Source organism: Schistocerca americana, chromosome 1 (assembly GCF_021461395.2).
Source record: "Schistocerca americana isolate TAMUIC-IGC-003095 chromosome 1, iqSchAmer2.1, whole genome shotgun sequence".
NCBI classification, from domain to species: Eukaryota; Metazoa; Arthropoda; class Insecta; order Orthoptera; family Acrididae; genus Schistocerca; species Schistocerca americana.
Genome location: NC_060119.1, coordinates 113,931,158 through 113,937,329, shown reverse-complemented (window position 1 = coordinate 113,937,329; position 6,172 = coordinate 113,931,158). Strand labels below are relative to the sequence as shown.

Genomic DNA, 6,172 nt, shown 5'->3' with positions numbered 1-6,172 from the left:
TGATGTAAGAATACATATTCAGAGGGCAAGAATGCTTACTCAGTACAATGACACTGCAATATATGCCTGACAATGCTTATGGAAAGCAGAGACACTTTCAGCTATGACAGAGCAGCTAGAAGAGCTGACAAGATGACAAAAACAGGCTATGGCTTTGTGGCGGCGAGCAAATGCGTTAACTTGATTTGGTTTCTGGGTTAAAAGAACACTTGTTGACCTGGGTCGCATAAACAGTACTTGAATCACATTCTGTGTCTCAATGTGCTCAGATGTTCCTCAGATGGTACCCAAGTGTCTTTGTGAGGCCAGGCTACGACCCCTGTGCCAGTCTCCAACTTCGAGATGAAGACTATTCACAGTGGACCTAGGCTCCAGAAGCTTCAGTAACCTGCCTGAGCAGAAGACTGTAAAGATTGTATGTAGAATATCTGGCGTCTTCAGACCGCCAGCTCACCTACTGGGTGGCTACCTCTTCAGGGCATCCACCTCGCTGGTGGGACATGCGTTTTGAATCGAGACTGGCTACAGTGTCACTGCATGTCGATCTTTATAGACCACCTTGTCGCCGATCATCATGCACAGCACTCGCCTTCGACGTCGATCAAGTTGCGGCTACAATTTCGGTATTGACTTTTCTCCTCCTCCTGCTGTAGTGTATAACAGAAGGCGCACAGTAGCCTGGATGGGGCAGCCATTAGTCAGTTGGAGCACGTGGTCTCTGCCAGATACAGCTATCCTGCAGACATCTGTGGGCTACACAGCCTATGCACGGAGGTGCCCAGTTTCTCGCTGAGCTCTGTGGCTCACCATGTTATCTCGGGCACGACATTCCCTCTGGGGGTGATTACACCTCTGTACCTTATACGAATAAAAGCCTACGGCCGTCAGGGATGTCTTACTAGCTATCCGCCATTCGCTTTAAGTCACCCCGCCATTTCCTGTGTCACTGCTTTGGTCACCTTGCGGTCCCAAGAGTATACAGGGTCATTCAGCCACCCCTACCTATGGGTTTTATGCAGGCTACATCGTCTTTAAAAACCGCGTGTATCCGAGTACAGAATTTAACTACAACAAATTTCCTACAAAAATGTCCCATTGATTTTTTCTAGGACTAACAATTTTCGTGTAGCAAGGGAGACCATACGAAAATCTTGCTTGTGGCATTTGAAGGCGTTGCGGGTTGCATTACACCCATAGGTAGGGGCAGCTGAATCACGCTATATAATAATCTACATGTTTAACAGCTGAGTGGCAACGGCCTTGCCGCCGTGGATACACCGGTTCCCGTGAGATCACCGAAGTGAAGCGCTGTCGGGCGGTGCCGGCACTTGGATGGGTGACCATCTGGGCCGCCATGCGCTGTTGCCATTTCTCGGGGTGCATTCAGCCTCGTGATGCCAATAGAGGGGCTACCGCCGGCCGCGGTGGTCTAGCGGTTCTAGCCGCTCAGTCCGGAACCGCGCGACTGCTACGGTCGCAGGTTCGAATCCTGCCACGGGCATGGATGTGTGTGATGTCCTTAGGTTGGTTAGGATTAAGTAGTTCTATGTTCTAGGGGACTGATAACCACAGATGTTAAGTGCCATAGTGCTCAGAACCATTTGAACCACTTTTTGAGGGGCTACTCGACCGAATGGTAGCGGCTCCGGTCAAAGAAAACCATCATAACGACCGGGAGAGCGGTGTGCTGACCAGACGCCCCTCCTATCCGCATTCTCAACTGAGGATGACACGGTGGTCGGATGGTCCCGGTGGGCCACATGTGCCCTGATGACGGGGTGCTTAACAGCTGAGTATGTAGCAGCGATGCCGCGTTCCTGTGTTACACTTGCGAGCTCGAGTACTCGCTCTCCTTTCGACACTGCCGTAGTACCTTTGTAATCGACAGCAGACTCAAGAGATGAGTTTTCGGTTAAATGGGCAGCGGCGGAGACTGCCGAGTCGAGATTGTACGAGTGTGCGGGAGGCGGCGAGTTTGCAGATGACGTCATAGGACCCGTCGGCATGGTTAAAGTGAATGCACAGTGGTCATTTATGGCTACACGGCTAGCATGCATTGCTCCATGCGCGTGGTACACCAGCAGCAGTTTCCATATTGACGACGGCGGAAATATGCAGGCGATTTCGGCGTGTCGGAGCCGGTGGCCGTGCGCCTCTGCGGCGTCGGCCAGATGCCGTCAGATAAGCAGCCGCCGTATATGGCGGACGCGGCGCCGGCAGGTTGGCTTCGGCTGCCGTTACGCAAGCCGCTCATTAGCTCGCATTTGTCCGGCACTGTGGCGGCGGGCCGCCACCGGTCCCCCGGCGCGGGCACGCGTCGTGTCGTGTCGTGCCGTGTATAATGTCGCAGGCGGTTTCACTCCTCGCCGCTCGCCTCGCAGGCCTTTGACGGCGGCGGTGAATAACTGAGCCGGCGGGTGACAACAGTAACGTATGGTCCACGGCCTGGTGCAAGACTTTCGACTACCCCACGCCACCCAGGTCGGCACCTTACGCAATAATGAAAATTTCGGTAATCGAACCCGGTGCCCCCGTTTCTGTAGTCAGATACGCTGGCAGCTATGTCGCTCAGGAGTTTCCCACCTTGTAGACTACTAACTAACCGTACAATTGGACATTTTTAATTAGTTATAGAGTGATTTGAGGACATGGAACGGTTAACTCAGCATGCAAGATGAAAATGTAGTAGTCATGGGGAACTGAAATACATTCTTAGGGGAAGGAGAAGAATAAAGTGTTCGGGAGAATATGGGCTCTGTACTGAGTGGAAAAGTTGTTAGGTTATACCATGATTAGGAAGAGAGTCTGAAACCATATGTTGAACTATGTGGTGTAGGCAGGAGCAGATACAGACTCACCCAGTAGGACGTCCTCTTGCATTGATGCATACCTGTATTCGTCGCGGCATGCTATCCCCAAGTTCATCAAGGCAATGTTGGTCCTGATTGTCCCAATGGCGATTCGGCGTAGATCCCTCAGAGTGGTTGGTGGGTCACGTCGTCCATAAACAGCCCTTTTCAATCTATCTCAGGCATGTTCGAAAGGTTTCATGCCTGGGGAACACGCTGGCCACTCTAGTCAAGCGATGTCGTTACCCTGAATAAAGTCATTCACTAGATGTGCATGATGGGGTCGTGAATTTTCGTCCATGAAGAGGAATGCCTGGCCAATGTGCTGCCGATGTGGTTGCACTGTCGGTCGAAAGATGGCATTCACGTATCGTACAGCCATTACGGCGGCTTCCATGACCACCAGCGGCGTACGTCGACCCCATGTAACGCCACCCCAAAACAGCAGGGAACCTCCACCTTGCTGCACTCGCTGGACAGCGTGTCTAAGGTGTTCATTCTGACCGTGTATCGTCCAAACACATCTTTGACGATTGTCTGGTTGAAGGCATATGCGACACTCGTCGGTGAAGAGAACGTGACGCCAATCCTGGACGGTTCATTCCGCATGTTGTTGGGCCCATCTGTACCACGCTGCATGCTGTCGTGGTTGCAAAGATGGACCTCGGGATGGACGTTTGGAGTGAAGTTGCGCATCATGTAGCCTATTGCGCACGTTCTGTTGCTGCACGAAAAGCATTATTCAACATGGTGGTGTTGCTCTCAGCTTTCCTCCGAACCATAATCCGTAGGTAGCGGTCCTAGGGTGGTCTGAGCGAGTCATGTCATCGACAGTTCCTATCTCTCTGTATCTCCTCCACGTCCGAATAACATCGCTTTGGTTCACTCCGAGACGCCTGCACACTTACCTTGTTGAGAGCCCCTCCTCTCACAAAGTAAGAATACGGACGCGATCGAACCGCTGGATTGACCGTCTAGGCATGGTTGATCAACAGGCAACATGAGCCGTGTACCTCCTTCTTGGTGTAATGACTGTAACTGATCTGCTGTCGGCCCCCCTCCGTCTAACAGGCGCTGCCCATGAATGATTATTTACAGCTTTGGGCGGGTTTAGTGACATCTCTAAACAGTCAAAGAGGCTGTGTCTGTGATACCGTATCCACAGTCCACGTCTATGTTCAGGAGTTCTAGGAACCGTGGTGATGCAAAACATTTTCTGATGCGTGTGTAACACTGTCGCAAATTAACAACCGGAAGCAGTTACTTCCATAGAATATAAAAGAGTATGCGTATGTTGCGATTTAAAGCAGAACGATCATTTAAAACTAACCGCAGGTAATGCAGGTGCCAGACCTAGATTCATTGCAACAATCTTCAGGAAATGTAGTTCATCAACAGAGGAAGTGTTATAGGCCCTCTATTGTTCCTGGTCTATATTAACGACATAGGAGACAATTTGAGTAGCCGTCTTAGATTGTTTGCAGATGATGCTGTCATTCTCTGTCTTGTAAAGTCATCTAATGACCAAAACGAATTGCAAAATGATTTAGATAAGGTCTCCGTACGGTGCGAAAAGTAGCAGTTGAGCCTGAATAACGAAATGTGTGAAGTTATTCACGTGAGTCTTAAAAGAAATCCGTTAAATATCGATTACGCGATAAGTCACACATATCTTAACGTTGTAAATTCAACTAAATACTTAGGGATTACCATTGCAAATAATCTAAATTGGAACGATCACATACATAATGTTGTGGGTAGAGCAAACCAAAGACTGCGATTCATTGGCAGAACACTTAGAAGGTCTACTGAAGAGACTGCTTATACCACACTTGTCCACCCAGTTCTGGAGAACTGCTGTGCGATGTGGGTCCCGTATCAGATGGGACTGACGGATGACATCGAAAAAATACAAAGAAGGGCAGCTCGTTTTGTACTATCGCGAAACAGGGGAGATAGTGTCACAGACATGATACTTGAATTGGAGTGGGAATCATTGAAACAAAGGTGTTTTTCGTTGCGACGGGATCTTCTCATGAAATTTAAGTCACCAGTTTTCTCCTCCGATTGCGAAAACGTTCTGTTGGCACCCACCTACATATGGAGAAATAATCATCACGATAAAACAGGGGAAGACAAGGTTCGCACAGAAAAATTTAAGCGCTCGTTTTCCCCGCACGCCTTTCGAGAGTGGAACTGTAGAAGGTGGTTCATTGAAGCCTCTGCCAGGCACTTTATTATAAATAACAGAGTAATCACGTACATCTAGATGCAGATGTAGAAGTAGCTTACAAAACCCTCATTCGTTCAGTACTTGAATATTGCTCGTCAGCATCAGATAGGACTGACTGAGGATATAGAGAATATTAAAAAAAGCGGCGAATTTTGTTACAGGTTCACGTAGTAAGCACGAAAGGGTACAGACATGACCAACCAACTACAGTGACAGACGATGCAGGAGAGGCGTCCTGCATCACCGTGTGCTCTGTTGTTTAAGTTCCGCGAACGTACGTTCCTAGAAGTGCCAACAAATATGTTTTTCCTACGTATGCGTCGCGATGAGACTATGAAGATGATATTAGAGAGATTCGAGTCCACGCGGAGACTTACCGGCATCACTCTTCCTGCGAACAATTCACGACTGGAACGGGAAATGGAGAAAATGGCAATGGCACACAAAGTGCCCTCCGCGCACACGTCAGGGTGGCCTGCGGAGTATACATGTAGATGTCAACATCTACTATTTCGGAAGACGGTGAATGCGGAAATAGAAAAGCGACTGAGGGGGAGTGCAGTGAGTGGAAGATCATGGTTTACTCTGCCACACTTGATATACAGGGTGTAAATTTTAAGTTGACCAACGAGAATAACTCGAAAAATAAGGCTCACACGAAAAAATATGTGTAAAATCCAAAGTTGATTATTTACGAGGGGGGACATCTGCTGGTACTAAAATTATCCCGCCACCCCAGACCCTTGGGGGTGAGGCGGGAGGCAACTTTAAAATTTCAAATGGGAACCCCCAATTTTTTATTGCAGAATCATATTATACATAATAAACTACATACATTTTGTCTTAAACATTTGTCTTGATTCTTGGTAGTTGGCGCTGTAATTCAAGAATATCCATGTTCTCATTTTTATTTGGAAAATGGTTACGGACAAATAAAAAATACTTGTTTACTTCGTAAATTTTGATTCGCTAGAACTAAAACTCTCAATCACTGCCCATAGGGTGGGGTTTGAGAGAGAGGAATTAGAGTTTTACAAATGTTGACTCAAATATTAATTTCTTCCTCAGTTTTAGCGAATAAAAATTTACG

At 48.2% G+C, this 6,172-nt stretch overlaps 1 pseudogene; it reads left to right on the top strand.

Moving 5' to 3' along the window:
* Positions 1-1,250: 1,250 nt before the first annotated feature.
* Positions 1,251-1,368, top strand: LOC124556549 (annotated as a pseudogene).
* Positions 1,369-6,172: the final 4,804 nt, after the last annotated feature.